The 12,547-nt window shown below is 44.4% G+C and overlaps 1 protein-coding gene across 1 annotated transcript in view; it reads left to right on the plus strand.

Annotated features, from left to right (window-relative positions):
* Nucleotides 1-12,547, plus strand: part of LOC147751482 (cadherin-related family member 4-like) — an 866,423-nt gene that overhangs the window by 132,085 nt on the left and 721,791 nt on the right. The gene's annotated exons all lie outside the window — the stretch shown is intronic.

Consider the following 12,547-nt stretch of genomic DNA (forward strand, 5'->3'; position numbering starts at 1 on the left):
ACCTATCAACCTTTGACACTGTAATTATCTGTCTTCAAAGCAATGCTATATACAACAGAAAACCTTCAGATATTTCTGAATTTGGGGTTTAATATTTATGCAATATGGATCTGCATAACCGTACTTTTTGGATTAAAAATATCAAAATTAGCTATGTTATATCTGTGCTTTAACCTTAGAGTGGAATGTTCATCCTCCCATTTTTTTAGATCTAGTCTAGGAACTGCTCTAGCTGTCTGGTGGTCTCATGTAATAGAAAAAACAAAGTCACAGACAAAATACATACATTAATGCAAACAGATGGTTTAGGTAGGCAGTCTTCATTCATTGGTATGTTCATCGGTCATTCATATTTTGTTCCAGCTACTATAGGATACATGATGAGTCAATGGGTCAGCCCATTTCATCAACATACTCCCTTGTAGTGAGGGTGACAACATTTTGCCTGATCACATGTGTGCACCAGTCCAAAAAGGAATGCATTTTAGTTTTTTAATTTTTGTATAATGTAATTTATGATCTGTGTAGTATGAATCTGCTTTTTGAACTTTATTGACTCCTATGAAATTCTGCTTTATCTTAACTAATTTATGGTCAGAGCAGATACATTGCTGTTATGTCCAATGTAATTAATGTACTAAATGCCAAATATTAGATACACATTTGGGGTAGTGTTTTAATTGGGAGAAGTGTGGGAACACTGGGTGTTAGCAATTTCATGAATCCTCACAGATTACGGAATTTTCCTTCACAGAAATAATAGCGAAATCTTTGATTTAGCCAAAGTTTGGAATCTGAAGGCCATTGTGGGTAAAAAAAAGTATCAGTATTCAAACAAACGACAGCACCCCAGACTTTCCTAAGTACCTTGTTTAAAAAAATGTTTGGGCTTGGAAGGTTTTTTTGGGTCCCGACCTAGTCCTTTCCTAAATACCACAGCGACCCACATAACCCAAATTGGTCAATTTGCAAGGCAAAATGTTGATCTTTCCTTGTGTCTTATGGCCCATTAAGGAGCCTTTCATTTCACGGATGATAGCTCAGTCATGCTTGTAAATGTTTTCTGTCGTATATAGCATTGCTTTGAAGACAGATAATTACAGTAAGTGTCAACGGTTGATCGGTACTACTGTAATGGAGGAAAACTGGGTGGTTAGACACTTGTGGATCCCCACAGATTTCATTATTGTGATCTGTATTCACTTTCATTTTGCTGGGTAACAACAGTGTGTGCAGCGTACTGTGCATTCTGTGTAAAACAAAAATCAGACTTGAGACTCATGGGTAGCATTTCCCTTACTTACTGACTTTGATTTTGTAAAAAGAAAAGTTTCTGGTGTTTTTTCCAGAAACATTTTCTTTTCATGTGCTGTGGATGACCCTTTGAAGTCCACCACACTGTGAAAGTAGTGTGGTGGGGTCAACAGGTCGTCTGCCATAGAGCAGTTAAAAAAATATCAAATGCATGCAGCCTGCTATCCTGTCCAACAAGAATAGACAACAAGCTGTGGGGATATGATGGCCACATTGCATTCTCTTCTATGATTGTAGTGGACTTCACAAGTTCCAGGAGGCCCACATGATATGCTTCTGGGACTGGGGAACAGCAAAAAGCCAGTGGTCAAAGTAAGATGACAGGTGCTGTTAATAGCCATGCACAGCCAAGAGAAAATCTCAGTTGCCAACATAATCTATGGAGAAGAGGGCCAGCGAATAAAAAAATTTGAGAAGTACAAAGAAGATAGAAGAGAAGACAGAAAGGAGACGTTCTAGAAAAGGAGAGAAGAAGAAGATAAAGAAAGGAGAGTAAATAGAAAAAGCAAGCGACAGCAGGAAAGACAGCAATGGGAAGATCGATGTAGCAACAAACAGAAAGGGCTAGTGGGGAAAGATTTGAGCGAGGCAGTAGGGGCAGTGATTCAGAGATTGAGGGTAAATAAAGAAAGTAAGATAGACGAATGGTGATTGGGGCTTTTAAATGGAATTTATAAGTGTATCAGGTTTTGGCCAATACACCTGGCCCAATGTGATTTCAAAGCACAATTCTGCACTTTAGTTTCTAAAATTGATCTTAGTGTAAGATCTACAAATCATCTTGAAAAGTGGTCTTTAAAATCCTAATACTATCTAACCATGGTCACTTGATCCACATTGCTTTTTGCATTGCTTAACAATGGCACCCTCTAGGCATTTGTTACTACGCACTCTTTGTGGAATGAGCTTACAACTTCTCTTTTGATGCATAACAGCGACGTCTACATTTGTTGGTATAGTTACTGATAATTACAACCTATGTGCTGAGAAGTTAAAGTTCTGTTAAGGAGGTAATTGGGTTTCTGGTTTACATTTAATTATGACAATCTTGTAACTGCTTTGTAACATGAAGCTTGAATTTTATGTACACTTGTAGTAATGGCAAAAATCCCTCTGTAAGTAAATTCTTTCCATTTCTAGTACACATGACAGGCTTCCATGCTTAACATACACAAAGCTGCCAGTCATCCTACTTTACAACTTTAAATCCTTCTACTTTAAATCCCATGGTAATTGATAGGATTTCATGTTGGATTGGGAAAAGCTGTTTGAGTGTGCTTTAATAGGTACCTCAAACAATCCTCAGATTTCTTCAGCTAGTTACTATGCTAGTATGTTACTGGGTACTTATAAAGCACACAGCTATTCCCTGGAGTGTCCCGGCGCTGAATCACACTGTGTTCCCCCTGAATGCCAAACCCAGTATACTGACGAAAGAATATCAAATTGAAAATATCAACAGGTAAGTAAGTGTAGTTTTTCTATTCCTTACACCACACATATGTACTTACAAAATATATCACTATCTTCCAGGCATGTAGATGTGGAGTTGGGAATAGTAAATCTATGCTTCCCTATATGTGCTTTCAATATTCTGTCATCAACATTCTTGTATCACGATATCTGGTGGTTGCTATTAAGTAGTGCAACCAGTATTTGGGAAAGAATGCACTTATAGTGCACAGTTTTAAAGTTTGGTCATATCTGAGGGCCATGGCCCCCTGAAAATATACTTCTTGCTATGGGCCTGCTTGAGACGGCACGTACAATAGTGCCTCTTCAGCAGATATCACCTTCATTAATTTTGCTGCAGCTTCTTTGGAAGTGGCTGGGGATTAGCAACCAATTTCTTTTACTGAGGAATTATGATTTCCCATCTGTCTTGTCATAGCATCCTCCTCCGCCGTATCGATATAGAAATAAGCATGTACGAATACGATTGAGGTTATTTCAGATATATTCACATCTTTTTTGGTCAATTTGCCTCTTTCTATTCAATTCACTGTTTTCCAAAATGAATTAGAGTTTTTTCTTCATTTGCATGGAAAAAGCTAATCAAGAATTGTTTGTCATACTGTTTCTTCACTTATCATAGTTTAAAACAATATTTTACTCTTGACACTCTAAAGCTGTTGAGTTGATATGTGTTTGTTGAGATTTTGTCATCTGTCTTACTTCTTTATACATATTTCTTCGCTAATTATGAGGGCCTTTGAAGGCAATTTATTGCAGTTGCTCTGTGGGCAGATTCGATGGACCGTGTTTGAATATGCATAGAAAAATGATGCAAACAGTTTTTCAGTAAATTATTCCCAGGAAGGGGATAGGTTGTCATCAATTTTTTGTATCATTCCATTTCAGCATTTTGCAGATTTCAGTATATATATATGCTCAGCTAGGCAGTTGACTTGTGTTAATAGGGGCAGTCTGATCATCAGCTTAATCGTCTGCAGGAAATGATTGCTTTCAGAGTGGTGACCTATTTTATAACTCCAAATGTATCTCAGGAGAGACAGACTTACTATTGCATATAGCGAATAAGCGAATTGGAGTTGTAGGAGTAGATAGTCCCGGTGAGGGATTTGTCCACATTCAATCTTCCTAGAAGTGCTCGTAATACAGCTTTTAAGAACCCTGTGATGAAGTTTTTTCTTTATTTGCATGGAAAAAGCTAATCAAGAATTGTTTGTCATACTGTTTCTTCACTTATCATAGTTTAAAAAAATATTTTACTCTTGCGACTCTAAAGCTGTTGAGTTGATATGTGTTTGTTGAGATTTTGTCATCTGTCTTACTTCTTTATACATATTTCTTCGCTAATTATGAGGGCCTTTGAAGGCAATTTATTGCAGTTGCTCTGTGGGCAGATTCGATGGACCGTGTTTGAATATGCATAGAAAAATGATGCAAACAGTTTTTCAGTAAATTATTCCCAGGAAGGGGATAGGTTGTCATAAATTTTTTGTATCATTCCATTTCAGCATTTTGCAGATTTCAGTATATATATATGCTCAGCTAGGCAGTTGACTTGTGTTAATAGGGGCAGTCTGATCATCAGCTTAATCGTCTGCAGGAAATGATTGCTTTCAGAGTGGTGACCTATTTTATAACTCCAAATGTATCTCAGGAGAGACAGACTTACTATTGCATATAGCGAATAAGCGAATTGGAGTTGTAGGAGTAGATAGTCCCGGTGAGGGATTTGTCCACATTCAATCTTCCTAGAAGTGTTCATAATACAGCTTTTAAGAACCCTGTGATGAAGATTTTTCCTGCTCTGTCTCATCGCTCGTAGGGGAGAGGAATGTGGGAAGGGATATTGCAGAAGAGATCATGTGCTGGTATTTGATCAACAATATACTGACTGTGGAATAAATTTGCAATTAAATCGCCAGTCAACAGGATGTTAACATCATTATACGCCTCCTAAAGTTCTATGAAGAATGATGTTGTTTACCCATATGCTCAGTTTTCACGTTGGGCAGGATGGATATAAATGTTGACTAATATCATAGGGGAACGATTCTTCATGAAATATCCATTTATATTGATACCTACCATGATCCATGTATCTTTGATTTGAAGGTGGTTGATTTTCACACCAATGTTGGTGCTGGTATAGGTTGAAAACCCCCTTTCGAGTGACATTTTTAATTCATTTTTATTGCTAGATTTTGGAGTTCATTGTTCCCGATCGGTGAAATTGATTTTTAGGAGCAAATGTCTTAAATTAGAATACAATTATTTTTCCAGTAGTTGATTAGATCTCGATCTTGGCTTTGTTCATTCAGCCAGCCACATTCCACGAGCACAGATACAGTGTTGAAATTATGGGTAATATCAATTTGTGTTGATCCCTGGTCATTCATTTGCTTGGACGCTGTGGGGCTGTTGGCAGCCAACTTCAGTTACATGTTTGACTTTTATTTAGTTGGATATGAGTATGTGATCAAATAGACTCCTGTTACAGAGAATTGAATTAATCTGCACTCTGTTTTTCTTTGTTGCTTGTATGGGCATGGATGGACCTTCTTGCAGGTAAAGTAACATGAATATAATGAAGGGACTGGATTATATATGTTTTAATATTAGCTTTCCTAAGTTTTTTTAATTCATAGGTATTTTAACCAAGGGTATTGATGCTTGTTGACATTCATGCATGTTATATTTTGCCATATTTGAGCTCAAGTTTTTGCAAGCAGTGACAGTTCTGTAAGGAAAAGGGACTGAAAATGAAGAAAGGCACCAAGAAGTTGGAGTTTCAGTTTTGTAACATGAAGCTTGACTTTTATCTGCACCTTTAGTAATGGCAAACAATCCCTCTGTAAGTAAACCTTTTCCATTTCTAGTACACATGGCAGGCTTCCATGCTTAAAATACACAAAGCTGCTAGTAAGTGTACTTTACAACATTAAATCCTTCTACTTTAAATCCAATTTAAAGCATAGGATTTCATTTTGGATTGTGGAAAGCTGATTGAGTGTGCTTTAATATGTACCTCTTTCAATATTCTGTCATCATCATTCTTGTACCATGATAATTTGGGGATCGCTGGGTCGCTATTTAACAGTACAACCAGTATTTGGGAAATAATGCTCATGTTTTGCCAGCAGTGACAGTTCTGTAAGAAAAAGGGACTGCAAATGAAGAAAGGCACCAAGAAGTTGGACTTTTAGAAAGCTGTGAGGGCCTGGAAGGAGGACCCTCAGTTACTGGCAGGTACATTGGATGGGGAAAAGGAGGATAATGTAGAGATCCAGAGCAGGGCCTGGATGCCAACCCTGAGATCCAGCCACAGGGAGGGATAAGACTCATCTCCCGAGTTGGAGCTCCCTGCCAGAATGGGAAGCAGTTTACATGGCCTGTCCCCAAAGGAGGAGGTAGACAGGAAGGAATACAGGGAGTTTCAGTTGCAGATGGCCAAGCTAAAAATGGAGAAAGAACTAGTACTGGGAAACAGAAACTGGCTATGAAGGAGGAGGAACTGGCCAAGGCGGCCGAGCAGGGGAAAATGGCTCATGGAAGGAGCCTCAGAGAGCTGGAAATCAGGGCTAGTTAAGCACAGTCCAGCAACAATGGTGGCAGCATACTTACAGTGTCTGTAGGAGACAAGAAGATCTGCATCCCTAAAGATCTGGTGCCTATGTAATTGGGTATGGCATAGACAAGTGGCTTGCCGCATGTGAGGTAGCTCTTAAGGTAGACAAGATTCCAGAGGAGTATTGGGGGTGTAGTTTGTGGAGACATATGCCACCAGTGAGAAGGAACAATCTACTCACACTAGGGGTAGAAGACTAGACAAGATATGTCCCCAGGAGAGCCATCCTTGTCACCAAGTCTGGACAGGAAATACCACATCAGGTTCATATGGCTGAGATACCCGCCACCCCCTCTCAACACACTCCCCAAGGATGGGAAACCGGAAACAGTTCTGAACTTTTGGAAGACGGAAGGGAGTGACCCTCCCGGCCGTATTTATTAAAATATGAAACAAAAATTAAAACATTAAAATAACAGTTTCATATTATGTACAATTTCATTACCACATTGCGATGTTTGGCTAACCTTAACATATTCTCTAATACAAAGGTTCTCCTAGCCGAACTAACATCCTACAAAACATTAACTTGAAATTTTGAAATTGTACATCCTAACGTTTAAGGGCCAACGGCAAGGTCGTAACCGGTGTCAAGATCCCTAAACCAGAAATATCCCCCTCACTTGTGAGGGGCGACCGCACAGAGGTGTACCTCAAGTGCAACTACCAATTTCCCTTGACTTGACGGGGGCCCCAATAAACTCGACGCCACTTAAAGGTCGTCCGAGGACTCGTGTGAGGTATCTAGAAGGTAGCGTAGACCCCCTCCCAAACCCCACACAACTTACCACATCTGCCGTCGCAGATATCCTGGCCCCGGGAAATTCCCCAGGAGGGTGCTGTAACCCCTCCTACCCAGGAAGGGGCCTTGACCGGCTTTCCTTTCCTTTCGGCGGCCCATCCTTAGAAGGGACCGCCTACCCGTTGAGGGGCCAATGGCCACCTCCCTCGAGCGCTCCCATCCGTAATGGGTGACGCCCACTCATAGGGATCTTCCAATTAGTGCTCACCGATCATGACCTTACCGCCCGACCAAAATAAATACGACAATTCTAACTAAATTACTAAAATGACTAAATTACTAAAAGACAGTAACAAACAGCTTATCAACAAGCAAGATTACGGATCAACACTAGTGCAGGATTACTTTATTTGAGAACATACTACGAATTGACCATTCTTTATTGCATAATCAAACTTATCACGATAATCATCACAACCTGCAAGAATTAGCGTTACCACATCAAACTTTATTCAAAAACCACTCGCTGTCCTCAGGGGCTGGTGGGCGGGTCAAAATTGGCTCTTCGTTCCGTCTCGAGCTCACGTGCAGTGAGGGGGTGCAGCTTCAGAGCACAGGAACAAGAGGATGCGTTCTTGGCTTGTTGCTCCTTTTATCCGTCTTCAGGGCGGGCGTAAACCCGCCCCCGCCTGCCCCTAGGGCGTGGCCGGCCGCGTCAGTGTCTAGGCCAGCCCACTCTAGGGCGGGAAAAAGCGCGCCCCGGCTACGCCGCTTCGGGCATACCAGCCGAGGCTCGCCTCCCGCCCAAAAATGGCTTCCTGGGGGGCTCGTGGTACTCCACCATACGTTCGGGGGGACCGAATGGTCGCCCCTTTCCATATGGCTGAGATACCCGCCACCCCCTCTCAACACACTCCCCAAGGATGGGAAACCGGAAACAGTTCTGAACTTTTGGAAGACGGGAGGGAGTGACCCTCCCGGCCGTATTTATTAAAATATGAAACAAAAATTAAAACATTAAAATAACAGTTTCATATTATGTACAATTTCATTACCACATTGCGATGTTTGGCTAACCTTAACATATTCTCTAATACAAAGGTTCTCCTAGCCGAACTAACATCCTACAAAACATTAACTTGAAATTTTGAAATTGTACATCCTAACGTTTAAGGGCCAACGGCAAGGTCGTAACCGGTGTCAAGATCCCTAAACCAGAAATATCCCCCTCACTTGTGAGGGGCGACCGCACAGAGGTGTACCTCAAGTGCAACTACCAATTTCCCTTGACTTGACGGGGGCCCCAATAAACTCGACGCCACTTAAAGGTCGTCCGAGGACTCGTGTGAGGTATCTAGAAGGTAGCGTAGACCCCCTCCCAAACCCCACACAACTTACCACATCTGCCGTCGCAGATATCCTGGCCCCGGGAAATTCCCCAGGAGGGTGCTGTAACCCCTCCTACCCAGGAAGGGGCCTTGACCGCCTTTCCTTTCCTTTCGGCGGCCCATCCTTAGAAGGGACCGCCTACCCGTTGAGGGGCCAATGGCCACCTCCCTCGAGCGCTCCCATCCGTAATGGGTGACGCCCACTCATAGGGATCTTCCAATTAGTGCTCACCGATCATGACCTTACCGCCACAGGCCGGATAGTTGACCGGCTATCCGGACCCCCCACACACTCCTACCTAAAGGTCATGTCTTAAAGTCCTCAGCCAAGCTATCAGGTCTCCTATGAGTAACTCGTTCCCCACCCGGGACAAGTGAACACCATCCCCCAAATACATGCTGTCCCCTTTAATACAACCATGCGAAATAGAATGCAGTGTACTTGAACGGAACAATCTACTCACTTTATTATTAATCTTCCTTACTGAATGATTCAGAGCAGAAACTGAAAGAGCCCCCCGCCACACTTTTCGTGGGATCATATGGGACCATGCAATCGTGCACCCTGGAACTCTTCTCGCTAACCAACTTACAGTGGAAAGCATCGCCTCAAGAAGAAGTCGTCTACCAGCGGTCACCAAATCATTGCCCCCAAGATGTACTATGATTATAGCCGGCGGTGACCTCGTCCGCCCTAACAAACCCTCGAAAAATGATTGAAACTGGTCAATACAGAGCCCGCCCTTTCCATAGAAGGACACACTGTACCCGTATTCCCCAGCCACCTGAATCATGTCACCTGCTTTGAATACGTCCGCGGCACGCCTCACGTATGAGTGGCCCACGACCCACACCTCCTTTTTCACAGCCGGTGATGTTTGACCGCTGGCCCGGTGTTGGGTCGACTGCATAGTCCGCCCCGCCTCGTAGGCTTGCGCAACTGTAAACCAAACAAAAACAAGAAGCGTGAGTACATTATTACAGCTTCACAACATGTGCAACCGCACATACCTTTTATAACAGTTGGAGGACCAACGCCCCACACGTTTAACTTGTTCGATATTCAGACCCCTGGCTGTAGCCTCTGTAGCAGCCCCTATCCGAAAGGAATGGGTCCCAAACTCGCCGGGGTTCAAGCCCGCAGCGGAAATCGACATCGCAAGCACCCGCTGAAACTGAAACCTCGTCAGTGGGGTGGCGTCAGCGTGTCTCAACAAGGTCCACCCCCATGATGCCACCCTTTGCGCTAAATATTCCTCTACGCAACTCACCGGGCACATGGAGGACCCGGGAATCCTTTGTATGATTATGCAGTCCCCCATCGCACCCTGATCGGTCTTGGACCTGACAAACGAGACAGTCATTGTCTCCCCTCTGACCTGAACGTGCTCTCGGCACAGTCCCCCCATCACATCCCGCTTGTTCCTCGCCACTAGCTCGCTTACCCGCATAGCCCCATGGAATGCCAGCGCAAAAGCGGCTCGGAATAACACTGTTTCATACTGGGATGAACACGTTGAAGGGAGTACCGATAATAACAGGGCCAGCCTATCCAGACCTATCGGGCGCCTTTCATCTACTCTGCGACCCTCAAGGCGTTGCCACCCACGTAGCGCTTTTTGTACAACGAAAGACGCTGTCGGGTCCTGGATCCCATAAGCCCTTGCCACAAAGGAAATGGCTGCCCGATGCCTCTGTGCCGTAGCCACTGATTTGCCTGCCTGATGTAAAGACAGCAGGAATTTTACTACCCACTCCTCCTGGCCCCAAAGCTCCCCTCTAGCAGTCCCCAAAAAGGACAAATAGGAACGGAACGCCCCTTCATATGCCTTCCTCGTCCTGGGTGCTAAACTCTCTCCCACGAGGTTTCGTAGTTCGGGGCACCGAGAGACCAGAGAGCTTCGGGAAAGGGTGCCGCCACCGGGTCCGCTGTGGGCAGAAAACCCCAGAAGGCCTGCATATGGAAACGAGAAAGCGCATCAGCCGCTTGGTTCATCACCCCCGGCACATGTCTTGCCTTAAATAGCACATTCAATTGCATACACAACAAAACAATTTCTTTGAGCAGTCTCAGAATCCATTTGCATCGTGCCGCCTGGCTATTGATACACTCAACCACGGTCATGTTATCAGACCAGAACACCACAGAGTGATCTCTGAACCCCTCGGGCCAAGTTTTCAGGGCCACCAGAATGGGGAACAGTTCAAGAAAAGCAATGTTACTCGTCAGCCCACCCTCATGCCACCATGACGGCCATTTTTGAGCCGACCATTGTGTGCCAAATATGGCACCAAAACCAATGCTCCCTGCCGAATCTGTCCACAGCCCCAGCTCCTCGGAGGACACCGCCGGTTTGTTCCAGACAACTCGACCATTGAAATCCGCCAGAAATGCCAACCAAATGCGCATGTCCTGGCGAACCTCTGCCGAGAGCCTCGTGCGATGATGACCCTCCTTCAGGCCGACCATGGCCTGAGCGATCGAGCGGGAAAAGGGGCGGGCCATTGGCATTACTCTCAGGGCAAAATTCAACTGTCCCACCAATTGTTGTAATTGATGTAGCTTAACCTTGGACTCACTAATACACGTTTCCAGGGATGCCCTGAACCTTAGCACTTTGTCTCCCGGTAAACGAAAACAACCTTCCTCTGAGTCGAGCTCGATCCCTAGAAACTCGAGGCAAGTCGAAGGACCCACAGTCTTACCTGGTGCCAATGGCACACCAAAATGATTCATCAAGACACAAAATTCATTCAAAGCCTGACCACATTCCGGATCCCCGGCTGCCCCCAGAAACAAAAAGTCATCGAGATAATGCATAACCTGTTGAAACCCCGTCTTCCTTGTGAAGACCCATTGCAGGAAACAACTGAATTTCTCAAAATAGGCACAAGATATAGAACATCCCATTGGCATACATCTATCCATGTAATAGTGACCCTGAAACATGAAACCAAGAAGACGCTGATCGTCTGGATGTACCGGGAGCAACCGGAACGCTGACTCGATATCAGATTTTGCCATCAGCGCACCGGGCCCTAGGCGATTCAATATGGCTACGGCCTCATCGAAAGATGCGTACCGCACCGAACGCACTTCCGGGTCTATCGCATCATTTATGGAAAGACCACATGGGGCTGACAAATTATGTATCAGCCGAAACTCACCCGGGTCCTTCTTGGGCACCACCCCTAAGGGGGAACAAACAAAGTTAGCAGCCGGTGGCACATTAAATGGACCGGCGACTCGACCTCGAGCCACCTCCTTCCCAATCTTCTCCTGTACCACGGTCGTATGTTGCAAGACTGCTATTTGGTTTTTACATTTCGCTACACCCTGAAACTCCCCCACTGGGATGCGGAAACCATATGAAAACCCGTTCCGCAACATCCCAGCGGAAGCGTGATCCGGGTATTCGCTGAGCCAAGGAATCATTGACATGGTATCAATCGGAGTAGGTAAAGGCGCCCCTCGGACTATTTCAGACCTGTTTGGCGCCTCCTCTACCCCCGTTATCACCCGTTTTGGCTCTGCACATGGACTCAGGATGGGATGATTGCCCACACCCACCACATTCGTGCCTAAATTTGCATGACCCCTTGTGCCTCGTACATTTACCCTTGTTAAAGTTCCAACAAATCCCCCTTTTACCTGTGGTGCCGTTCGGCCTCGAGTGGTAGTCGTTACTCGTACCTGATCGAAAAGGCGTCCCAGCATATTGGCGGGAGGATTCGCCCACACTACTCCCTACCAATGGCAAATTCAACATACCAGTATCCTCCATTTTTGACCATGACACAGAATCGTAACAATCCCAAGTTAAGTTTTTATCATGTTCTTTCGCTTTTCTGAAGATATTATCGTAACAGAACCACTGATTTCCCCCATATGATACAGAATACCCCATGATCCGTGACTGATAAATCGGCAATTCGGACAGTAACTCGGGCCTACGTTCACCCAGGATGGATGTAAAAATCCCCCACGCTTTGCCCCAATTGCCA

Source organism: Lissotriton vulgaris, chromosome 1_1 (assembly GCF_964263255.1).
Source record: "Lissotriton vulgaris chromosome 1_1, aLisVul1.2, whole genome shotgun sequence".
In the NCBI taxonomy this organism is placed as follows: Eukaryota; Metazoa; Chordata; class Amphibia; order Caudata; family Salamandridae; genus Lissotriton; species Lissotriton vulgaris.